We start from the raw sequence: 27,013 nt of genomic DNA, 5'->3' as shown, positions 1-27,013 counted from the left end.
TAAGGAAGTTTATTAGCTTGCATGTTATTATGCACATGCATGCGATCCCACCCATTCAGTAGACTCACCAAAGCCAAAGACAAGAAGCAAGTCCAACTGGAGCTAAACATGTAGTTGATAGTTGATGCGCATTACCACCAGCACACACTGCAATATCAGCACGGACACTATGCATTAGTGTGTTTTTGGTTTGTTCACACCCAAGAATACCATGCGCATAATGGCAGATGAGTTGGATGGAGGAGCCATACCAATGCACCCAGATGCAACAGATGCAAGAGTTTGCTTCGGCAAGATGTCACCATGGAGCACATGCACACCATCACAGATGTCCAAGCTTGGCATTAGCTCACCACCTTCACCATCACAAGCATGTCAAAGAATTTGTATCACCACAATGGACCGAGTGTCAGTGATGTCTTGCATGGCTTTCTCAAGCCATTTTGTCTCACATGGGCACAGGTGCATTGTAATGTAAGGTCTTGTGAAGTGGAAGGTCAAGTGTCGATAGTTGGACGTAACAATCATAGATTAGATGAAGAGTCATGAGGGTAGATGAACTGTCACAAAGGGGAATGTCAAGGGTCACCCCACCCTTTGCTATAAATAGAACCTAATAACTCATTTTAAGGATTTTGGTCAGCCAATCTTTTGATAGGAATATCTTAGAGAGAGCTTCGACATTATTGCAATGAGCCTTAGCTTCTCCACTATGTAGAGCTAGTATATCTCTTTAGAGGAGCAGGCAATTGTGGCTGTAATGTTCTAGTATTAGAACTAGTGGTTGGACATGGATGTATTGTATGACTGGAACTTACACTTCTTAATATAACTGAAACAGCATGTTTCATGCATATGTTGTGTTATATTCTATGCTATCTGGTTTACTCTACATGATATATGTATTTGTTTACTTACGCATGCATGTATGGACTATTATGTATAAGTATGTATGAATCTTTCTGAAACGTGTTTTTGGTTTAACCATCACTTTGGATTGCTCGCTAACTTGCCTTCCATATTGTGATGCATATTTTCTCGCGTGTTCCCTTCTTAACTCTGTGCTATCATAGGTTTCCAAGGGGTGCACTCTTATCAACCCCCATGCGTTAGAACCTCTCATGCACCTTCCTTCACTCATTGCATCTGTCACACCCTTGCTACCAATAGAGTTATCTTACTCGCCTCTGTGTGAAATTGCGGTCAAGGCATTACCATATGACCCACTACTAGGATTCCTACACCAAGTAGTCTGAGGTCTAATTGGGACTTCTTACCGAGCATATCCCCTTACATGTTGGTGGTTCCAACACCATCAACACCAAGGAAAAACTCTTAAGATAATATAAACAAATAAATTTTAAATTAAGATTATATAAAACAATAAATTTTAAAATATTTTTAAAATTAATTTAAAGGACAATTCATTGGAAATATTGGAGGGAATGATTGATTTCTCTTATACAATCAGGCAGGAGAAGTGGTGGGAGGAATGTTTCAGGATTGAGTCTTGGCCACTACTTGATCTCTTTTTGTATCTTCTTTACCTGTTTTCCTTGGTCTTCTTTGTTCATTGAAATCAACATTTTTCTCTTGCTGGATTTAGCTATAGCAATAGATTTGTGCAACTTGGGTGAATTGGAGCTCCATTTTTAGAGATTTGACAGGGAGGTGTAACCCTAGCCCTAGTTCTGGCTATGAGAATGTCATCCTCTACACAACTTCGGCTGATGTCTGACTTGAAGGCTATTAGGAACGAGCCTCCAGAGGGTTGTAGTGCTATTCCTCACTCCAAAGAGAATCTCTTTGTATGGAGTGCTACCATCTTTGGTCCTGATGAGACCCCTCGGAAGGTGGGATTTTTGGGTTGAGTTAAATTTTTGGGGAAAATTATCCTGAGAAGCTGCCTAGAGTGTGATTTACCTCAGATGTCTTCCATCCTAATGTATATCATGATGGAACTCTGTGCATGGACATCATCTAGGATGCTTGGTCACCTTTCCATAATGTTTGTACAATATTGACATCAATTCAGTCTCTACTCATGGATCCAAATCCTGCCAGCCCAACAAATCTTGAAGTCACCCAACTATATCATAATGATAATCAGGCCTACAATAGGAGAGTGCAGTGATGTGCCCACAAATCTATTGAATCTTACTGAAGGTGATTGATGAGTCAACGAACGGATGCATGTAGGCCACATATAAGTTGAATGTCATTGTTCTTTTGATAAGTAATCCTTGTGAACAATGAGAAGGTATTTTAAACCTTCTGATTGTGTATAGTTGTTACAAGAGTAACAAAACTCAATTGTTACTACATCTGTAGGAACTCAAGTTTCTCACATGCTTGTTTTTCCAGTGTTTGGAATTCAAAAATCAATTAGAAAATATGATTAGTTTTATCTTCTTCTTACAAAAAAAAATATCAGGCCAATCTTGACCTCTAATGCCTACAATGTTGAATTGAACAAGGAGGTGACACAAAAATTTCATTAGAAGTCCGAATGCCACCACTACAATCTTAGGAGAAAGGTATGTGTTTTTTATTCGTCAGATGGTTGATGGAACAAAGTTCCCTTAAGGATTGTCTATCCTTCTAAATTCCTGTGGAGGTTGTTGGGCTTTTACTTAATTTTTTTGGTTGGGAGGCATTTGAAACGATGACAAATCATTGATGTTTTGATAGAATTGAAACCCCTAATGCCCAAAACCAAAAGAACTTCATGCCATTTTTTCTTAGCTATAGGACAACAAATAAAAGGATGATCGACAAATTCATCAAACCATTTTTAGAGGCAACAATAGTTTGGTCTAGTGAGGCATATTTTTTGTAGGTTCTCCTAGGTTAGAACTTTTGCTTGAAGAACAAGTGAGGTGAATCATTTTAGCTTGTTGGGAATATTCCATTTACAAATAAATTTGTACCATTAACTGGAATCTTGGACTACTTAAAAATGGGATATTGCATCATATTAAGCAAGACCAAAATTTTCCTTATGTGAGGAGGAATACAAATCCAGACCTAGAAGTCCTTGTAGTTACTTAAATAGACCCCATTGATAATTTAACTACTTAATGAAAGAGTTCCACTCCTCTGTCAAATAACTATCTAGTCCCAACTTAGCATAACTCAACTAGTAGTTATTAGAAGATAGAGAAAAGACCATTCTCTAGCATTATGGAGGGAGAAATGGCATTTTTCATTTAGGAAATGGATCATATCAGAAGATAATTTGAAGAAAAAAGAAACACCTATAAAAGGGTCCTTTCCTAAGATCATTTTCTTACCATCCCAAACTTTCAAGGAAAGCCAATTAAAAAGGAATTGGAAATAGTCAACAAGGGACTTCCAAACAATGGACCCCCTCTTGAAAATTTTGTTTGCTACTCCTCTAAGAAAATCAATCACCAACATTCCTTTTATATTATTTTCCTTTAAAAATCATCTCCAAAGTCTCACACCAATAGGCCTCTCCACATAATATTTAGGGCCAAAGCTTTACCAAACCAAAGTAGATTTTTAAAACCCCACCCACCAAGACATTTTGGTTTAGACAGGGAGTCCCAACAAGCTAGGTGAATACGTTCCTTACTATTTTTACCAGTCCTCCATAGGAAGCGGAACATTTTTTTCCTAAGATTATTTATAATAGAAATAGGGATTTTAGTTACAAAAAACCAACAAAAATAAGTTTTCTAGCACAAATTTTACTAAGATCATTATGCCCCCATGGGACAACCAATTGTAGCACCACAAATTTATCTTTTGTTCAACTTTCCTGAGAAAATCAATCTAATTTTAAAAGGAAGAGATAGGTTTGTATTCTCTGAAGCCTTCAAATGCATGATTGGATCCAAGGCCCCATGCCTTGAGGTATTCCATGTCCATCCAGAGAGAGTTTTTAAAATCAAATTTTTAATGGGAAAAGACAGTTCTGTGGACTTGTTGTGCTCTACAACAACCCCCCATTTCATAACATTTTCATTTACACAAAATTATTATATGGAATGGGTCCCTTTTAAAATCTAATTGGCATCAATTCTTTTGTGTTCAAAAAGGTATGATAATCAAATGAGTTTACGTATTTAAACCTTTTTGAATAAAAGAGTTCCAATAATGAAACATTCTTTTGTTATTGCGATAAAGCGATCGCAAGATCGCATATCGCAATGACATAAGAGATACATTAAAACGGAACCTTGATCTCCATCGATGCGATATCGCTATTGGCGATCGACGATATTCCATGCACATCTAATAAAGACACATAACTCTCCCCCCGACGCGACGCGATATCGGCGATCGGCTATCGGCGCTGCCTCATGTGTAAAGAAAAACGCTTTAAGTTATAACCCCGACCCGATGCGATATCGCTATCGGTCGTCGGCAGAATCCCATGTACTTCGATAAGGCGCTTAGGTCTTACCCCCGATGCGATGCGATATCGCAATCGGAAATCGACAGGATCTTGTCTAAAGATTGTGTAGCATCTATTCCCCGATGCGATATAGTATCGCTCATCGGTAGTCAGCATTCTCAAAAAATCATCACTTGAAACTTTAAAGTTATAATGATATCTGATTGATAAAGCGCAAATTTCAAAATGCCGTTAATGCAGGGATAAGGTAACGCATGTGTATTTAAAAAACTTTGCCCCTTCGATTAACGAACACTTGCGTCTAACCGCCAAAATATCTGTTGCACGCTTTAGGGGGTCATTCAGCTGGATAATGGTGTGATATTCATTTAATGAGTAGCAGTCCTTAAATCACCATTAATTCATCTGCAATATCTGCCCATTGATTGGATCCGCAGCCACTTTTGGGAATTAATCTCACCACGCTTCAAATGATATATCTTTCCCGTTATGGATTGTCATCGTTATTTCCTTGTTACGATTTCTCTTGCACTTGTGTAGAATTCATCTGTTGAGAGAAGCCTGAGCATGATGGGGAAGAAATCCAAGAGGACCGCAGGCTCCGCTGCTGCGTCTGTTGTAGGACAGACTGCCGCAGAAAACAAGAAAGGCCTAATTTCAGACACTACGTGCACTGGTCTCAATAGGACTTCATGGCAGGGCACATATAATCTATTAGAGGCTGAACAACCGAAAGCGGTAGTGACAGAGGCTGGTGTAGATATGCTAAAAAAGTCTGATGCTACTCTTAAGGATTTGGCTGATTCCTTCCTCCACAGGATAGCAGCCAGAGAGCAAGTCCTTCCCTACACTGATGTAGTGCGACGGGCAATTGAGGAAATTCCAATCATAGACAGAACGTTTCACACAAGAGATGGAAGGATTTTCGGGTCGTTCAAGCCAGAGCACCTAAGGCAAATGTATCATTTGCCCGAGCCAGAGAGAATCTATAACAAAGCCTTCGTCGAGAAATTCGCAGCCGAAAATGAAGTACAGTCCGAACCCATCCGGGATTGGAGGCAGAACCCGACCAAACACAAGCATGAAAGCTCGGGTAAGTACTCCGTTGATTCCTTGGCTTCTCCCTATTGCTACGCAGGAATTATGATGTGTAGACTATGGGGGTTGCATGACTCTGCTAATTTCGACATAGAAATGGTTCCCCTAATGGAAGCAGCTGTTAATAGTTTTATCATGGATTGGGCCACCATTCTTTCTGATAAGTTGGCTGTAGTTGTTCGTGACTTTAGAGCCAAATCTAGAGTTACCGAAAGGAAAATACTGCCATTTTATTATAGTGCTTACATTATGGATACTTTGTGTTTTAATTCTGAATTTCCTATCCTCGGTTGGAGGTGGACCGCCCAAGACCCCTCACCCATTCATTTGTACCATCAGAAGTTGTGGAAGTCCTCTTACAAGGACCATCTGTATTAAATTTGCAATGGTTTTATGGTCCCTATTCATTATTCCATTTTTGATCGGCCTATTCCCAAAATCTCCTATCTCGCTTCCTTCGACTTACCAGCTGTAGCAAGTTGGTTCGGAGAAGAGCGTTTCACCTATATTAGAGTTTATGGAAGCCAAGCCAAGCCACATGTTCTCCCTTTATATGTTCCACACAAATTGTTAGCCCGAGAAATCTCTTACCAGATTATGGCCAAGAGTGTCACACAAACTCTCAAGAAAGAGAAGAAGAGGGGTTGGCCCTCTTTTCCCTTAAAAATTGGTGTTTTTACTCTGCATGATTTCAAGCATGCAGAAAAAGAGGCAACAAAGATGCAAGCTTTATCCCTAGCCACTCTCCCAAGCAGACTCTATGATCCACATAAAACTGCCTACACTGCCCTAGAACAGGCCAAATTAACAAAGGTCGTCCATCAAGAGGATATGTTTGATGACCTGTTCATCGCCACCGAAACATTGTGGGGTGCCAAAGAGCTTGCTAGAATGAAATACAATGATGAGACATTAACTGAGTTCAATAAACTTAGAGAGCAGAGGTTGCAAACTCTGCCTCTAGATCTATTGACAATAACCCCAACATCTTCCTCAAGCGAGCCTGGTCAGCAACAGACAAACCAACCTCCTGTTACAACTAATGATCAAAAGAAACAGCAGGAGGAAAGGCAAAAGAAGCTACAGGCAGAAAAGCAAAGAAAGGAGCAAGCTGAGAGGCAGAAGAAGGAGCAGATAGAAAAACAACAAAAGGCGCAAAAGGATCAAGAACAGAGAAAGCAGAAGGAGATAGAGGAACAGAGGAAGAAGGAAGAAGTGGAGAAACAAAAGAAAGAACTGGCAGATAGGCAGAAAGAGGAATTGGCAGATAGGCAGAAAAGGGAGCAAGAAGAGAAACAAAGAAAAGAGCAAGAAGAGCATCAGCGAAAAGAGTTAGAGGAGCAGCGAAGGTTAGAACAAGAAAAATAGTGGAGCGAATCCCAGACAGAGCAACATAAACAAACCTCCATTGATCCTGAATTGCTAAAACAATGGAACCAATTCGATTCCATTATCAGTGGAAAGGAGGGCTCCAAAGACACAGGCACATCTAAGACAAGCGATGCACCAGATACCACTTCTTCTCAGGTTCTAAGTGGAACCAGCGGCCCACCCATTTCAAAGGATGTCGAGGTAATTACTATAGACCCTTCTGATCAAATTGTCCTCCAGGTGGAAGATATTCCTCCCCTGGATGTTTTCTACAGTCCAAGGCATAAAGCCGTTGTTAAGCGCTCAAGGAAGAGATGAAGGCTTGATCAACCTTCTATCTTTCCTGAGCAAACAGTCACGGGCAATGTAGTCTGGAAGGAGGAATTGGACCCCTCCGATGATTTAACCAAGCTATCGCAGTATGCGGGAGCTTATCCTGCAGCAACTATTGATAAAGCATCGGAGGTAAGTCTTTTGTTAAAGACTAAGGACCAGGAGATTTGTGCATTGCAAGAAGAAGTAGCCGAGGCGCGAAATAAGGCAGCACGGGTAGAAGAGCAGTTGCTGGCACAACAACAAGCAAACAATGTATTAACCCAGCAACTGCAGACTGAAAGACAGAGAATTGACCAGAGCGCAATCCAGAAGCAGAAAGAATTGTCGGAGGCATTGGCACAGTTGAGGGCGACGAATGAGCTGATGATGAAATCAAAAGATGAGCAAATAACTCAACTATTAGCACAGCTTGAAGGCATCAAAGGCACCCAGAAAGTCGAAGATTTCAGAGTAGAGGCAGCTCAAATAAATAGTGCATTAATCTCTCAGATTAGACTCCTATGCCGACAACTAACTGAGGCTGAGCCATTATGTGAAGTATCTACAGCAGTATGTCAACAGATAGAGAAAGCCAGAAATGAGCTAGATCAGGCCAAAGATACTATAGCCTCATATCTTGATTGGAAAGATACTGATGTGGGGAAAGCGGCGAACTTGCCTAGGATCTATGAGCCATTCAAGGACATACTCTTCACGGAATGGAACACTCAGATGATGAAAGCGGAAAGGGAAACCTCAAGGTGTAAAATGATTGCCAACAATATGATTGATTTAGTCAACAACACACTCTATTTGGCAAACATGATTTCCCAGTGCACACTTGGAAGCATAACAACAGCAAACATGATTGAACAAACAAGTTATCATGATTTGGAGGAAAGGGGAAGGTTAATCGCTGGAGTAAATACTTTGACCTCCGAAGCATATTGGCTCTTTCTAATCAAGCCACACACTCAAAGGTCGGCCCTCAAGTGTTTAACAGATGCTCTCGGATGCCTGATCCCCGACATTAAGGATGCCACATATGATGCCCAGCTCACTTCGCGTCTCAACACTCCACCGGAAGTAGAGCCAATGCTGGCGATATGTCAGCTGAGGTTTAAAGGCAAAGAGCCCACCGAATGAAGCATTGCTGCCGACTGCCAGATCGCCAAGAAAGATGGAAAATATTTATTGATGCCAATTTAATAGCTTTTCAGTTTCTTAGATATTTAGATTAGCTTAGTATTTATAGACCCTTTCATTGTTTTGGAAAGGGTCGTAAAATTTTGTAATAGACTTAAAGGCTGAAGTTTGCACTACTGTGCTTCAGCCTATATTCTTTTGTGAAACTCGACCGATAGTCCTTAATTTGACAAGAAGGCTGTTTTATGCAATTGCGCACTATTGTCTCTTGTTTGGAATGCTTTCTGGTTTGAAGGAAGGACTGCGACATAGCGATTAATACATTGGATTGTTAAACAACTTACATGGTACTTTTATCTGCATATGTTTTCTTTCCTCTTATATGAATTGCTGTGTTATTATTTTTGCTATTGTTGAATACATGTATGCGCTGTAACAACAAATCTTCATTTCATTCCACTATTGGATGTTTTGTGATATGCCATTTCTTTTAATCATGCATGTAGCAATGATATGAATGACAATGTGTAGTAATTCGCTATTATCGCTCTGCATAACTAATTATACAGAGCAATCTTAAATGGTTTAAACGTCTATGCTTTAGTGTTAGAGTCATCTATATGCCTGCCTTAAAGCACAGATTATCAAACGCTACGCTTTGAAAGATTGATAAGTCCCGAGATTAGATTAGAGTTAATATATTTCGCCGATAGTTTTAGTTGTTCGCTTATCACCATCATATATCATAAGTTACTCATCCATCCCACTTTTATCCATTATTGGGAAACTGGTCCCATTATCCCCAGTCGAAGCCACTATTCCAAACGGAAAAGGAGTTGTACTAAGGTCCGGACCGGGTGGTTTCCCCTTTGTTGTGGCAGCGATTTTCGAGGCCTCAACAAAATTGGCGCTAGAAGGAGGGCATCAACTGTGAATGGCACATAAGTCCAAACCTATAAGGCATTCCAAGAGTATTTCCCCCTCCGAATCCCCTCGACCTTCCCATTTGCATACTGGCTCGCCAGTATCCAAACAAGTAGAAGGGGAATCAACTACCACTGCTCAAACCCATCATACCACAGAACAATTAGATCTTGAATCACCTGAAGTCCAGTCTCTAATCCATAAACTTCAGAGCTTCTCGATTTCACCACAGAAATCTGAGGTATCAGAAAGCAGTGCGACTTCGCAATTCAACCTCACTCACCCTCTCACCAGACTTCAGAGTGAAAAACTCGGTATTGAACCCACTGAGTTTCCTTTACCCAAAAGGAAAAGGGCAAAGAAAATTACTGAAGGATCTGATAGTGAAGAGCTTTCATCCACGTCCTCCATTGCATTTTCTCCTTTGCGAGGTCAACCATCCACTCCTTCATTGCAAATTGTCGTCCATCAGGGATCAGAAGCCTCAATATCCCAACCTATCCACTCCTCATCTTTGATCCCTTCCCATACATCTGGAATCCCAACAGTAGTCTCAACCACTGTCGCTATCATAATGGCAGATCCATGGACTAGACCAGGAGCAGTCAACATGCCTGGACCATTGCATGATCTACCCGATGCTCCCGAAAAATGGCTGCCTAAATTTAATCCAGATGACGGGACTCAGGCTGAAGAACACATCAACAACTTTATGTTAGCAGTTAACCTAAAAGGAGTGACAGAGCAAGATGTTGTTGTAAGACTCTTCCCTTACACCTTACAAGGATCAGCAGGATCCTGGTATTTTTCCTTACCTTCTGGTTCAATTACCAGTTGGAACACATGCCAAGAGCAGTTTCTCACCAAATATGGAGATGATAGGTCCTTAGCCACTTTAATAAACGACCTCTCCAATCTGAGAATAGAGCATAGGGAACCAATAAAGGAGTTTAATGCTAGATTTAATAAACTCCTGAATAAAATCCCTACCGCTTCTAAACCAAGTGAACAAATCCGAAGCGAATGGTACATTACTGCCCTACCTGCCAACATAGCCATTTTTGTAGACAGGGCTGGGAAACCTACCTTAGCTGGAAACATGAGAGAGGCACTTGCCGTTGAAAAGCGCATCAATGCTCTAGAAAAGAAAGCTGCTTTGGAAGATAGAAAAGCTAAAAAAGTCTCGTTTAAAGAAGATTCCAAGAAGAAAACCCCAAAGGACCCGTATGACATGGAAGGTTTACAAAAGGTCCTTAAAACATTGTCTAACGAAATGGTTGAGATAAAGAAGCAGGTGGCCGAAACTTCCAACAAAAGACCATTTAGAACTTATAAGAAAACTGAATCAAAGCCGCCCAATGTTATATCTAACGCAGATTCAGACCAAGAAGAAGAGGAAGAGGAAACAACTTCACAAACCGATGATGAAGAAGAAGTAGCTGAAAGCCACGGAATGTGGGATTTTATACTCCCAAACTCTGATACCGAGAATGAAGAAGAAGCCTTTCCGGTTACTACAAGAAGTAAAAGCACTCCTGAACCCGCCCAGGCAACTTCAAAGAAGAGGAGCGCAGGTGCTGCTACAGCAAAGGAAAAAATTCCCCCAAAGAAGCCACCTGTAGTAGTTCCCCAAAACCAACCTTCAACTTCTAGTTCTCCTTCAACATCCAAGACACTAGTGGTATCTGATTCAATGGAATATAACATTGTTGATGACATGAAGAAAACTAAGGCAAATATAACCATGTTTGAACTTAGCAAACTGAAGCATCAACAAAAGTTACTTCTTAAGGAATTAAATGCTGTTCCCTCTACTCCCCTTCCCAGTGCAAGAGCTGCCAACGATTCAGGCGAGCCTCCTGCAGGTATGGTTGAAATTACCGATTTAGTTTTAATCGGAGATAAATCAAATTCTCACACTCCACCCTTCCTGCTGACTTATGAGATTTATAATAGAAACCTGCACAACTGTTTAATTGATTCAGGGGCCTCATCTAATATAATTCCAGCTTCAGTTTTCTCTAAGCTGAACATTGAACCCCAGAAGTCTGCCATTCATAATGTACAGTTGGATAGGACTAAGGTGCAGGTTGTGGGAGAAATTAATTCTGTAACCATCAGGTTGTCAGCCGACCCCAGAATTGTTCAGAGGATTGACATCTTAATTGCCGACATACCTGAATTTTATGGATTGATTTTAAGCAGAGATTGGTCCGAAAAACTGCATGGGTATATTTCCACAGATTGGTCGCATATGTGGCTTCCCTACAAGGGAAAGCCGAATCAAATAAGGATCGATCGGGAGAAGCATATGACCCACACAGTTACTGAATTTGAGCAAGAAAACCAACCTGTGGCATTCAAAAACAACATTTTGGGGAACTATTCGTCAGAATCATTCTTTGGCAACTTTGTTGCCCAACCATCTCCTTTTTCAGTCAATCATTTTACATCTCAGATTGAAATTTTTTCACAAACAGATAAGTCCAGATGTTTTAATGATGCTGAGAATAATGTAGATATTTTTGTTAATACTCCTTTATTTTGGTCTTTATATTTTGATGGCTCTAAGTCTAGTGAAGGCTCAGGAGCAGGTTGCATTTTGGTTAGCCCGCAAGGAGAAAAGACAATGCTGTCTTGTAGGTTAGAATTTGAGTGTACTAACAACACAGCCGAATACGAAGCTTTAGTCCAGGGTTTATATAAAGCAATCGGCCTTGATGTGCGATATCTAAAAGTGTTCGGTGATTCAGAAATAATTGTCAAACAAGTGAGAAATGCAATTCATTTCCTTTCAAGTCACCTCAAGCATTATCAATCGCTAGTACAGGATCTTACCTCACACTTTTCAGCCTTCAACATTTCTTCTATTCCTAGGTCACAAAATTCAGCAGCCGACCTACTAGCCAATGTAGCTTCTAAGCTTCTACCTTCTGAAGACTACAACCTTGATAGATTTTCTGTAGAATTACTTTTTAGGCCTTCAATTCCTGACAATGTCACTAATTGGAGAGTATTTAACCATGACGAAGATATCTTGCAGTTTCTAACTTCGGAAAAATCCTATGACAATCAAGTCATTGAGGAAGATGATCATGATCTACAGATGAAACAAGCGCCTCAAGAAAATTCAATTCCCAAACCCGTGGTGAAGCTTGAAGACCTTTATGATATCAAAGACAGGTTTAAACCTGTAATTAATGCAAAGCTTCAAAGTTCCACCCTTAGGTTTGAATTAATAAATCTAGGCACTGACGAGGCTCCTCAAAACATCAACTTAGGAATAGGACTTTCCCAGGAAGAAAAGGAAGCATTTATTAAACTATTGAGAAAAAACAAACATGTCTTTGCTTGGAAATATGATGACTTAAAGACATATGATACCTCTATTATCCAGCATACCATTCCTATGCTTCCTGATCAGAAACCGATTCAGCAAAAGTTAAGAAAAATACATCCAAATTTGGAGAGCCAGATAAAGTCGGAGCTTAATAAGCTCTTGAAAGGCAAAATTATTTTTCCGGTCCGACATTCAAACTGGGTCTCTAATATGGTGCCAGTCAGAAAGAAAAATGGCGACATTCGAATCTGTATTGATTTCAAGAACCTGAATAAAGCGAGCTTGAAAGATAACTTCCCATTACCTACTATGGGGCAAATCCTCCAATCAGTAGCAGGCTCTGAATTGATGTCCTTTCTTGATGGATTCTCCGGATATAACCAAGTTTTGGTTCATCCTGATGACCAACTTAAAACCACATTCAGAACAAAATGGGGAACTTATGCATATCAGAAAATTCCTTTTGGACTCATAAATGTGGGAGCAACATTCCAGAGAGCCATGGATATAGCCTTCAAAGGGTTGATTAATCGATCAGTAGTCGTCTACCTAGACGATATTACTGTATATTCTAAAAAGAGATATAATCATTTACATGACTTAAATCAAATCTTTCAGCGATGCAAAAGATATGGTATTTCTCTAAACCCAAAGAAGTTTTTCTTTGCTCTTGATCAAGGAAAACTCTTAGGCTTTATAGTATCCAAAGATGGCATTTATATTGATCCTGATCGGATTAAGGAAATTTCTGAAATCCCTTTCCCACACAATAAAAAGTTGATGCAGTCATTTTTGGGTCAGATTAATTTTGTCAAATGATTTGTTCCAGATTTCTCTAAAATTGTATTACCACTTCAGACAATGATTAAGAAGAATTCAGTTTTCAAGTGGGGATCAGAAGAAAAGCAAGCTTTTGATGTTATCAAGCAATCAATAATCAATTCCCCAGCCTTGAATACTCCCAATTTTTCTAATCATTTTATTGTATACCGTTGCGTCCGATGTATCCTATGTTGCAGTTCTCACGCAGCCAAACGCTCACAACTTGGAAGCACCCATTTCATTTTTTAGCTCAAATCTTCAGGGTGCTGAATTAAACTATTCCGATGTGGAGAAACAAGCCTTTGTTGTGTTTAAAGCAGTCAAGCATTACAGGCCCTTCCTTTTGAAAACTCACACCAAAGTTATAGTCCCTTTCCCAGCAGTAAGGCAACTATTAATTCAAAAAGAACTGGGTGAAAGAAGGGCCAATTGGGTCACAGCACTTCAAGAATATGACTTAGAAATAAAGCCAGCAAATATTGTTAGGGGCCAAGGTTTTTGCAGGATATTGGCAGGAGCATCAAACATTCCTGAATCTAGCGATATGGATTAGGCTGAATCAATCAATCAGATAAGTGTCACTGATTCTGAATCTCAATATGCAGATTTAATATTTTATTTGAAGAACGGTTATGCTCCTCCAAATTTATCTTACAAAAATAAAAGGGCCATTAGGTTAAAAGTGAAGAATTTCACTCTCATTGATGATGTGCTTTTTAGACAAAATTATGATTCTATCCTGTTAAGATGTCTTGAGAAACCTGAAGCTCAAAAGGTTTTACAGGAGCTACATGATGGGCCAGCAGGAGGACATTTTGGAGCAGACACAACAGCTCACAAAGTTATTCATGCTGGCTATTATTGGCCTACTCTGTTTAGAGATGCTCATGAATACGTAAGAAAATGCTTCAATTGCCAAACTTCTAGTGGAAGACAACGGAAATCAGCTTTCCCTCTGCAACCTGTCAACATTGAACAACCATTTGAACAATGGGGATTAGATATCATTGGAGAAATTACTCCACCATCTTCCAAACAACATAGGTATATCCTCACTGCTACCGATTATTTTACCAAATGGGTAGAGGCTATTCCTTTGAAGGCAGCAAATTCAGAGGCAATCATCGAGTTCATAGACCAATTCATCATTACCAGGTTTGGTGTCCCAAACGCTCTCGTTTTTTATAATGCTTCCTATTTCTCAGGAAATTCTATATATGATTTCGCTATTGAGAGGGGGTTTAAACTGAAATATTTTGCTAATTATTATCCCCAGGGAAATGGTTTAGCCAAATCTACTAATAAGAATCTCATCAAAATCATTAAGCGAACTGTTGAACAGAATCACAGAAACTGGCACAAATCTTTAGTGTTTGCATTATGGGCTGATAGGATTACACAAAAGGCTTCTATAGGTTCCTCCCCATTTAATCTGGTATATGGAAAAGAAGCAGTATTGCCTACAAATCTTGTTTTACCCTCTTTAGCCCTAGTACAGTACATTGAAGAGACTCCTTCTTCCTCTATCCAATTTAGACATGACCAAATTCTTAAATTAGAAGAAGAAAGGGAAAAATCTAGAATCACTCATGCCAAGCATCAACAAATCATCAAAGCATCCTTTGACTTAACCTCATCCAGTTCCAAACACTTTCAAGTTGGTGACTTAGTTCTCAAATGGGACAAGGCCCATGAAGATAAAGGTAAGCATACCAAATTTCAGAAAATGTGGCTTGGACCATTTCAGATCTATGAGAAGATAGGTCATTCAACCTTTTTATTGCAAGACTTATCAGGGGTGAGAGATTCTCTCCCTGTTAATGGCCTGATCTTGAAAAAATTCTTCAATTGAGAAGGTAATCCCTTCTCTTCTTTGTAGATTTGTGTAGTTTGTAGGATCGGTAGGAAATAAAACTGTAGAGTACCCCCATTGACCTTTTGCTGTGTTTGGAGAAAGCTGTCTCACAAAAATAATAAGAATATTTGCTTTTAGATAGTAGAACTCTCAATCAAAAGGAACATTTTTAGGAAATTAGATATCCATGCGTTCCGAAACTACGATCTAACTTTTGAAGACTCTTCTCAAAAGGTAAAAGTTTTGTGAATCATTTTCTGTTTTCAAAACTGGTCTCCAAAGGTTATCCATTTTAAGATAAAAACTAACCCATTTTCAGCATCTTCAACTCTTCACCTGTCATCCATCTGCTCTTAAGGAGAAAATTGTTCACCCCATTCACTAAAGTTTATGGTTACTCAGAGTGTAATTCTAAAATATAGAAGATTAAAGATAAGAGGTCTTATTACAAGCCTGCTTACCATGTTCATAGGAAAGTAGTTTGACTGACATTACCAATACTGCCTACCACAACAGGGTAATGGCTTGAAATTTCAAGACAAGAGGTCTCATCACGAGCCAACTTGTTCAGTTAAATTATTACCAGTGAATGGCATTGTCAACAGCTGGCCACCAAACCAGGACAATGGCTTTTTATCTTATCAATGATAAAGAAGAAAAACAGATGATAAATAAAATATGGGAACATGTTTTAGATTCATTCTGTTAACTACACTCTTATGTGAATGGAAAAGTGAACAATACTATGGTTAAAAGGTATCCCTGTCGAGACTATAAACGTTTGCTGTCAACAGAGGCTCTACCTGTGACAGAGGGGTTAATTATAAAAGCTGATTTGGGAAAGTTTTTGTTTTATCATTATAAACCAATAAAGACCTATTTTAAAGGCTTAAAATGTATTTATTTTTCTTGAAACCAAAAGGAAAGAAGTTAACAGAATAAGTTCACTTGGTTCAGAACGCATGAATATCCAGTTAAATTAGAAGTTTTCCCTTTTGATTGAGTTTCTATTTTCAAAAAGCTTAAGTGTTTGTTTTAGTTTCAGAGATAACTGGTTCTTCCAGCGAATCGCCAATTGTTGTGCTCTACAACAATCCCCCATTTCATAACATTTTCATTTACACAAAATTATTATATGGAATGGGTCCCTTTTAAAATCTAATTGGCATCAATGCTTTTGTGTTCAAAAAGGTATGATAATCAAATGAGTTTACGTATTTAAACCTTTTTGAATAAAAGAGTTCCAATAATGAAACATTCTTTTGTTATTGCGATAAAGCGATCGCAAGATCGCATATCGCAATGATATAAGAGATACATTAAAACGGCACCTTGATCTCCGCCGATGCGATATCGCTATCGGCGATCGGCGATATTCCATGCACATCTAATAAAGACACATAACTCTCCCCCCGACGGGACGCGATATCGGCGATCGGCTATCGGCGCTGCCTCATGTGTAAAGAAAAACGCTTTAAGTTATAACCCCGACCCGATGCGATATCGCTATCGGTCGTCGGCAGAATCCCATGTACTTCGATAAGGCGCTTAGGTCTTACCCCGATGCGATGCGATATCGCAATCGGAAATCGGCAGGATCTTGTCTAAAGATTGTGTAGCATCTATTCCACTATGCGATACGGTATCACTCATCGGTAGTCGGCATTCTCAAAAAATCATCACTTGAAACTTTAAAGTTATAATGATATCTGATTGATAAAGCGCAAATTTCAAAATGCCGTTAATGCAGGGATAAGGTAACGCATGTGTATTTAAAAAACTTTGCCCCTTCGATTAACGAACACTTGTGTCTAACCGCCAAAATATCTGTTGCACGCTTTAGGGGGTCATTCAGCTGGATAATGGTGTGATATTCATTTAATGAGTAGCAGTCCTTAAATCACCATTAATGCATCTGCAATATCTGCCCACTGATTGGATCCGCAGCCACTTTTAGGAATTAATCTCACCACGCTTCAAATGATATATCTTTCCCGTTATGGATTGTCATTGTTATTTCCTTGTTACGATTTCTCTTTCACTTGTGTAGAATTCATCTGTTGAGAGAAGCCTGAGCATGATGGGGAAGAAATCCAAGAGGACCGCAGGCTCCGCTGCTACGTCTGTTGCAGGACAGACTGCTGCAGAAAACAAGAAAGGCCTAATTTCAGACATTACGTGCACTGGTCTCAATAGGACTTCATGGCAGGGCACATATAATCTATTAGAGGCTGAACAACCGAAAGCGGTAGTGACAGAGGCTGGTGTAGATATGCTAAAGAAGTCTGATGCTACTCTTAAGGATTTGGCTGATTCCTTCCTCCACAGGATAGCAGCCAGAGAGCAAGTCCTTCCCTACACTGATGTAGTGCGATGGGCAATTGAGGAAATTCCAATCATAGACAGAACGTTTCACACAAGAGATGGAAGGATTTTCGGTTCGTTCAAGCCAGAGCACCTAAGGCAAATGTATCATTTGCTCGAGCCAGAGAGAATCTATAACAAAGCCTTCGTCAAGAAATTCGCAGCCGAAAATGAAGTACAGTCTGAACCCATCCGGGATTGGAGGCAGAACCCGGCCAAACACAAGCACGAAAGCTCGGGTAAGTACTCCGTCGATTCCTTGGCTTCTCCCTATTGCTATGCGGGAATTATGATGTGTAGACTATGGGGGTTGCATGACTCTGCTAATTTCGACATAGAAATGGTTCCCCTAATGGAAGCAGCTGTTAATAGTTTTATCATGGATTGGGCCACCATTCTTTCTGATAAGTTGGCTGTAGCTGTTCGTGACTTTAGAGCCAAATCTAGAGTTACCGAAAGGAAAATCCCGCCATTTTATTATAGTGCTTACATTATGGATACTTTGTGTTTTAATTCTGAATTTCCTATCCTCGGTTGGAGGTGGACCGCCCAAGACCCCTCACCCATTCATTTGTACCAGCAGAAGTTGTGGAAGTCCTCTTACAAGGACCATCTGTATCAAATTTGCAATGGTTTTATGGTCCCTATTCATTATTCCATTTTTGATCGGCCTATTCCCAAAATCTCCTATCTCGCTTCCTTCGACTTACCAGCTGTAGCAAGTTGGTTCGGAGAAGAGCGTTTCACCTATATTAGAGTTTATGGAAGCCAAGCCAAGCCACATGTTCTCCCTTTATATGTTCCACACAAATTGTTAGCCCGAGAAATCTCTTACCAGATTATAGCCGAGAGTGTCACACAAACTCTCAAGAAAGAGAAGAAGAGGGGCTGGCCCTCTTTTCCCTTAAGAATTGGTGTTTTTACTCTGCATGATTTCAAGCATGCAGAAAAAGAGGCAACAAAGATGCAAGCTTTATCCCTAGCCACTCTCCCAAGCAGACTCTATGATCCACATAAAACTGCCTACACTGCCCTAGAACAGACAAAATTAACAAAGGTCGTCCATCAAGAGGATATGTTTGATGACCTGTTCATCGCCGCCGAAACATTGTGGGGTGCCAAAGAGCTTGCTAGAATGAAATACAATGATGAGACATTAACTGAGTTCAATAAACTTAGAGAGCAGAGGTTGCAAACTCTGCCTCTAGATCTATTGACAATAACCCCAGCATCTTCCTCAAGCGAGCCTGGTCAGCAACAGACAAACCAACCTCCTGTTACAACTAATGATCAAAAGAAACAGCAGGAGGAAAGGCAAAAGAAGCTACATGCAGAAAAGCAAAGAAAGGAGCAAGCTGAGAGGCAGAAGAAGGAGCAGATAGAAAAACAGCAAAAGGCGCAAAAGGATCAAGAACAGAGAAAGCAGAAGGAGATAGAGGAACAGAGGAAGAAGGAAGAAGTGGAGAAACAAAAGAAAGAACTGGCAGATAGGCAGAAAAAGGAATTGGCAGATAGGCAGAAAAGGGAGCAAGAAGAGAAACAAAGAAAAGAGCAAGAAGATCATCAGCGAAAAGAGTTAGAGGAGCAGCGAAGGTTAGAACAAGAAAAAGAGCGAAGCGAATACCAGACAGAGCAACATAAACAGACCTCCATTGATCCTGAATTGCTAAAACAATGGAACCAATTCGATTCCATTATCAGTGGAAAGGAGGGCTCCAAAGACACAGGCACATCTAAGACAAGCGATGCACCAGATACCACTTCTTCTCAGGTTCTAAGTGGAACCAGCGGCCCACCCATTTCAAAGGATGTCGAGGTAATTACTATAGACCCTTCTGATCAAATTGTCCTCCAGGTGGAAGATATTCCTCCCCTGGATGTTTTCTACAGTCCAAGGCATAAAGCCGTTGTTAAGCGCTCAAGGAAGAGACGAAGGCTTGATCAAACTTCTATCTTTCCTGAGCAAACAGTCACGAGCAATGTAGTCTGGAAGGAGGAATTGGACCCCTCCGATGATTTAACCAAGCTATCGCAGTATGCGGGAGCTTATTCTGCAGCAACTATTGATAAAGCATCGGAGGTAAGTCTTTTGTTAAAGACTAAGGACCAGGAGATTTGTGCATTGCAAGCAGAAGTAGCTGAGGCTCGAAATAAGGCAGCACAGGTAGAAGAGCAGTTGCTGGCACAACAGCAAGCAAACAATGTATTAACCCAGCAACTGCAGACTGAAAGACAGAGAATTGACCAGAGCGCAATCCAGAAGCAGAAAGAATTGTCGGAGGCATTGGCATAGTTGAGGGCGACGAATGAGCTGATGATGAAATCAAAAGATGAGCAAATAGCTCAACTATTAGCACAGCTTGAAGGCATCAAAGGCACCCAGAAAGTCGAAGATTTCAGAGCAGAGGCAACTCAAATAAATAGTGCATTAATCTCTCAGATTAGACTCCTGTGCCGACAACTAACTGAGGCTGAGCCATTATGTGAAGTATCTACAACAGTATGTCAACAGATAGAGAAAGCCAGAAATGAGCTAGATCAGGCCAAAGATACTATAGCCTCATATCTTGATTGGCAAGATACTGATGTGGGGAAAGCGGCGAACTTGCCTAGGATCTATGAGTCATTCAAGGACATACTCTTCACGGAATGGAACACTCAGATGATGAAAGCGGAAAGGGCAGCCTCAAGGTGTAAAATGATTGCCAACAATATGATTGATTTAGTCAACAACACACTCTATTTGGCAAACATGATTTCCCAGTGCACACCTGGAAGCATAACAACAGCAAACATGATTGAACAAACAAGTTATCATGATTTGGAGGAAAGGGGAAGGTTAATGGCTGGAGTAAATACTTTGACCTCCGAAGCATATTGGCTCTTTCTAATCAAGCCACACACTCAAAGGTCGGCCCTCAAGTGTTTAACAGATGCTCTCGGATGCCTGATCCCCGACATTAAGGATGCCACATATGATGCCCAACTCACTTCGCGTCTCAACACTCCACCGGAAGTAGAGCCAATGCTGGCGATATGTCAGCTGAGGTTTAAAGGCAAAGAGCCAACCGAATGAAGCATTGCTGCCGATTGCCAGATCGCCAAGAAAGATGGAAAATATTTATTAATGCCAATTTAATAGCTTTTTAGTTTCTTAGATATTTAGATTAGCTTAGTGTTTATAGACCCTTTCATTGTTTTGGAAAGGGTCGTAAAATTTTGTAATAGACTTAAAGGCTGAAGTTTGCACTACTGTGCTTCAGCCTATATTCTTTTGTGAAACTCGACCGATAGTCCTTAATTTGACAAGAAGGCTATTTTATGCAATTGCGCACTATTGTCTCTTGTTTGGAATGCTTTCTGGTTTGAAGGAAGGACTGCGACATTACGATTAATACATCGGATTGTTAAACAGCTTACATGGTACTTTTATCTGCATCTGTTTTCTTTCCTCTTATATGAATTGCTGTGTTATTATTTTTGCTATTGTTGAATACATGTATGTGCTGTAACATCAAATCTTCATTTCATTCCACTATTGGATGTTTTGTGATATGCCCTTTCTTTTAATCATGCATGTAGCAATGATATGAATGACAATGTGTAGTAATTCGCTATTATCGCTCTACATAACTAATTATGCAGAGCAATCTTAAATGGTTTAAACATCTATGCTTTAGTGTTAGAGTCATCTATATGCCTGCCTTAAAGCACAGATTATCAAACGCTACGCTTTGAAAGATTGATAAGTCCCGGGATTAGATTAGAGTTAATATATTTCGCCGATAGTTTTAGTTGTTCGCTTATCACCATCATATATCATAAGTTACTCATCCATCCCACTTTTATCCATTATTAGGAAACTGGTCCCATTATCCCCAGTCGGAGCCACTATTCCAAACGGAAAAGGAGCTGTACTAAGGTCCGGACCGGGTGGTTTCCCCTTTGTTGTGGCAGCGATTTTCGAGGCCTCAACAGGACTCTAAATCTTTCAAATGTGAGATTGGCTCCAAAGCCCCATGACTTTGGATATCTTATGTCCCTCCAAGAAGTCATTTTATCCATACCCTTCAAGAACTGTTCTTTGAAGGAATTTCCAAGGGGAACACAAGACATGCAGGGGATACGGGAAGCAACTGAAACCTATCTGGAAATGTTGTCGATAATTTATCTTGAGGATGAAAAAGGATAACAAACAAAATTGTTGAACTTGCTGATATCTTCCAGGGGCTTGTCCTTTTCCAAAAGCTTAACAAGAAGTAGATTAATTATGTGAGGGATTCTTTGTTGATTGTCTCCACCCTTTAAAGTGTCCCAGTAAGACAATTTTGTGTGTGGACTATGAGGACTATGTTTCTTTTGTAATCCTTTGAGGGTTTAGCGTGATGCAAGTTACAAAAAAAACAAAATAGGGAGGTTGATTTACTATAAGTTCGACTTTGGTATTGGATGCATATCCTAGGAAAATTCTAAAATGGATAAAATGTTCCTTGACAAAATAATCCTACCCCCTCCCCTCTCTCCACAAATGTTTCCTTGAGAATCTCCATCAAAGAACCTGATCAGGGGGGTCATGTGAGATGCCAGGAAATTGGATCCTTCTCAGAATTTTTCTAGTTTGAAGAGAGAAATATTCCCTGTAGAGAGAAACAATCTTAGAAGATTGAAGAAGAATGAAAATACTCACATTTTGGAAGATTACCCTATTCTTGAGCAACCAAATACCCCAGGCAACAGAAATAGGCAGAGTGAAAAATGTTTTATACTTCCCCCCAGTGAAAAAGAAGGACCTCAAAGGAGATTTGATCCAGATTATCCCTAATGCCCAAAACCAGAAGAATTGCATGCCAAATTTTCTTAGTAGTAGGACAACAAATAAAAAGATGATCAACAGATTCATCAAACTATTTTCAGAGGAAACAATAGCTTGATCTAGTGAGGCATGTTTTTTGTAGGTTCTCCTAAGTTAGGACTTTGTCTTGAAGAACAAGCGAGGTGAATCATTTTAGCTTGTTGGGAATATTCCATTTCCAAATAAATTTGTTCCACCAAATGGAATCTTGGACCACTGCAGAATGGGCTATTATGTCATATTAAGAAAGACCAATTTTTTCGTTACCTGAGGAGGAATACAACTCCAGAATTGGAAGTCCTTGGAGTTACTTAAATAGATCCAATTGATAATTTAGCTCCTTAATTAAAGATTTCCACTCCTCTTCTAAAGACTCATCGATTCCCAACTTAGCATAACTCTACCAATAGTTCTTAGAAGATAGAGAAAAGACCATTCTTTAGCATTATGGAGGGAGAAGAGGCCTTTTTTATTTAGGCATTGGATCAGATCAAAAGATAATTTGAAGACACAAGAACCACCTACAAAAGTGTCCTTTCCTAAGATCACTTTCTTACCATCCCCAAATTTCCAGGAAATCCAATTAAAAAGGAATGGGAAAGAGTCAATAAGGGCCTTCCAAACAATGGATCCCCTCTTGACAAGTTTGTTTGCTTCTCCTCTAAGAAATTCCATCACCAACATTATTTTTAGATGCTTTTCCTTTAAAAATTGGCTCCGAAGTCCCACACCAAATAGGCCTCTCCACATAATTTTAGGGCACCAAACCAATGTATATTTTTAAAACCCCACCCACCAAGACTTTTTGGTTTAGACAGGGAGTCCCAATAGGCTAGGTGAATACATTCCTTACTATTTTTACTAGTCCTCCATAGGAAGCTGAACATTTTTTTCCTAAGATTATTTATAATAGAAATAGGGATTTTAGCTAGAGACAACCAATAGACATATGTTTTCTAGCACAGATTTTACTAAGATCATTATGTCGCCATGGGACAGCCAATTATAGCACCACAACTTATCTTTTGTTCAAATTTCCTAAGAAAATCAATCTAATTTTGAAAGTAAGAGATAGGTCTGTATTCTCTGAAGCCTTCAAATGCATGATTGGATCCAAGGCCCCGTGCCTTGAGGTATTCCATCTCTGTCTAGAGAGAGTTGTTAAAATCCATTTTCTAATGGGAAAAGACAGGTCCATGGACTGTAAATATTGCATTATGAATAAAGATCTTGATTGATGATACTTTTATAAATTAGGGTTTTGTGCTCTAACTTAGTATATACACATTTTTTTCCACAGTTCTTCCAATGCATTCTGCAAACATAGTTGCTGGCAACATGTTGGTTATTAATACCAACATTCTTGTAAGCGTGATCAATGTTTGGAGTAGCGTTCAACATTTTGGAGTAGTGTTCATTTAAAGGCAACACTTATTTATTTAATGGTAGCCTTCATTTGATAGATTGGAGATAGTTTGCAATGGAGAGTGTTTGCAACACATATATTATGGAGAGCATTGAAATAATGATTTGACACATATTGCAAATGGTTTAATGTATTTGTAGCAACATTGATATTTGAACTAGCATATTGTTTGTAGTGTGTGAAGCATTAAATATAATTAATTCTTGAAGAGAGTTTATTATGGAGAGACTTTAACTGTGGAGCAACATTCATTCATGGAGATTCATTAAGGCAAAGGCAAAGGCAAAGGCGAAGGAAACAAAGGAAAAGGAGCATTAAGGAAAAGGAAAGGGCAAAGGAAAAGGAAACAAAGGAAAATCATCAACAAAGAAGTAGTATGTTTGATACTTGTGGTGCTTGATGCTCGTGGTTCTTGTGAGATGCATTATGCAACATAGATCAATGTTGAAGAGGTTGATAATGTATGCAAAGTTGAACATGTATTGTTTATGGCATGCTTGTGTTAATGGAGTTATGGTTATACCTTGGAGAACAAATTGTTAAAGCTTCTTTTCATACGTTTGTGATGATTGGGATGTTCTGATGCAATAATATTGTTGTGATGCAAGGCAAAGGCAAAGGAAAATTAAAAGGCAAAGGCAAAGGCAAAGACATGAAGAATATTGTGGTGCAAGGCTATATTAATACATGCTATTTGAATATGTTGAACTTTATTTTAGTGACATGAAATTTGGATATGGTGAAATTCCTTTTTATGTATTTTAATATTCAAGAGTTTTGGAATTGAAGAGACACATTTGGGATGCAAAGAGACAAGCTTTTCCATTTTAGATTCATGTGTGTACGGAATACTAGCAACCATCTAAGCATTCTTATAAAAATGTGTGAGGTTGCAAGGATAAATGGTTGGAGAGTTAGAGAATGTATGAAAGTTGATTGAGTTGTTCTTGATTAATTACCTGACACATAGAAGAGATGATGTGAAGCAAAATTGAGGAGGAGAAATAGAAAGATGCATGTATGCAGATTTGTAGACCAAGTAACCAACACATTGTTTTCTTTATGTATTAGGGGATTGTTGTCTCCTTTCATGTTTCAACTTGATTAATGATAGGTTGGAGCTTGTTGAGGTAGGAGCATCATGTGGATTGAGGCCTATAGAAAAAGTTTGGGAGTTGGAGCTTCCTTGCATGTTGTAGCTTGTAGAAAAATTGATGTAGTAGCCTCATTCTACAGAAAAGAAGATGTAATAAGGGAGTAGGGAGTCTACAAAAAAGAAGATGTAATAAGAGACTAGATGTAATAAGGGAGTAGGGAGTCTACAAAAAAGAAGATGTAATAAGAGAGTAGGAGCTTTCTTTCGCATGTAATAAGGGAGTAGGAGCTTTCTTTCGCATCACAACAAAAACAAAATCATGGTTTTCTCCCTTTACAGGCTTCCAATTATATCTGGTGTCCATAGTTGTTGCTTTTATGTGCTGATGTGATGTTTTTGGTTATTACTTGTTGTTTACACATTAAAGTTGATGGTCATTATGTGTCAATATGCTCATTTAATGGTTCAGTTAATGATTTCAAAGAAAATATATTTAATATCCATGAATGTACTAAACTGATTCAACCACCCCCTCTCCCCCCCTCTTAGTTTAGTTAAGTTTTCATCGCCATTGTTAAGTCCCTATACTACTAGTGTATCATCTTATTGTTATTAGTGCAACCCCCTTATTGTATTATTGTGCCCATGTAGTCCCCATATTGTTATTATTGTGCCCCATAGAAGCTCACTGTTGTTATTGTTGAGCCTTTACATTATTATTACATTATTATTGTTATGTCGGGTCTAATTATATTATGACTTCTTAGACTCCTATATATAGAAAGGAAGTCTTGTCACTTAAAAATTGTTCATTTATTCAATGTGAATTATGTTTGTGCCCCATAGAAGCTCACTGTTGTTATTGTTGAGCCTTTACATTATTATTACATTATTATTGTTATGTCGGGTCTAATTATATTATGACTTCTTAGACTCCTATATATAGAAAGGAAGTCTTGTCACTTAAAAATTGTTCATTTATTTAATGTGAATTATGTTTCCCCCTCGAAGAGAGTTGTTGATCTATCTTTTCTTGGATTTTGTGAGTTGGTTGCATAACAACCATCTTGATCACTATCTTTTCTTCTATTTTGTGAGTTGGTTGCATAACAACCATCTTGATCAACTTTTGTAACACGAGTTGGTTGCATAACAACCATTTTTATCAAGTTTTGTAACACTTACACCTTGAGTAGTAGATTTAAATTACCCACATATTCATTATTAAACACTTTTTTTAGCAAGTATAGTCCTTATGTCAAAGTAAATAATTTTGTGAGTTGGTCCCATAACAACCATCTTGATCAAGTTTTGTAACACGAGTTGGTTGCATAACAACCATTTTTATCAAGTTTTGTAACACTTACACCTTGAGTAGTAGATTTAAATTACCCACATATTCATTATTAAACACTTTTTTTAGCAAGTATAGTCCTTATGTCAAAGTAAATAATTAATTTCTTATAATATTTTCTAGGTTTCCAAATTTGATCTCTATAAATGGTAATTATCATAACATAAGTTAGAATTAAAAGTAAATATTCAGACATATTCTTTATATTAGCCTGGGCTTCCTACCTTGAGGGAAAGGTTCAACACATAAAATAATGATAGCCTACTTAATTATTGACATCCTTGAGGAAAAGGCTCAATACATAAAATAATGATAGCCCACTTAATTATTGACATTAACACTAATATCGTAAGGAAAGTAGAGTGTGGAGTGTGGCCATTGCCCCAACACATTGCCCCAATAGAAGTATTCGTATGCATCACCTTTTGATTAAGCATGAAAAACCAAACATTAACTTATTATAATAGATTCATAGAAAGTCACCTTTTGATTAAGCATGAAAAACCAAACATTAACTTATTATAATAGATTCATAGAAAGTCATTTGTGTTGAATGAAAATGCGAGTTTCCCACCTTGAGGGAAAGGTTCAAGACATAAATACACCTTGAGGGAAAGGTTCAAGACATAAATAATGATAACCCACTTAATTATTGACATTAACACT

General features: G+C 38.9%; 1 pseudogene; it reads left to right on the top strand.

Annotated features, from left to right (window-relative positions):
- Window positions 1–1,697: 1,697 nt before the first annotated feature.
- LOC149200252 (ubiquitin-conjugating enzyme E2 1 pseudogene) lies at window positions 1,698–2,164 on the top strand (annotated as a pseudogene).
- The last annotated feature ends 24,849 nt before the right edge of the window (window positions 2,165–27,013 follow it).

Source organism: Pinus tabuliformis, chromosome 2_1 (genome assembly GCF_031772625.1).
Source record: "Pinus tabuliformis cultivar Carrire ecotype Pingquan chromosome 2_1, CPIR1, whole genome shotgun sequence".
NCBI lineage: Eukaryota > Viridiplantae > Streptophyta > Pinopsida > Pinales > Pinaceae > Pinus > Pinus tabuliformis.
This window is presented reverse-complemented; position numbering and strand designations above follow the sequence as displayed.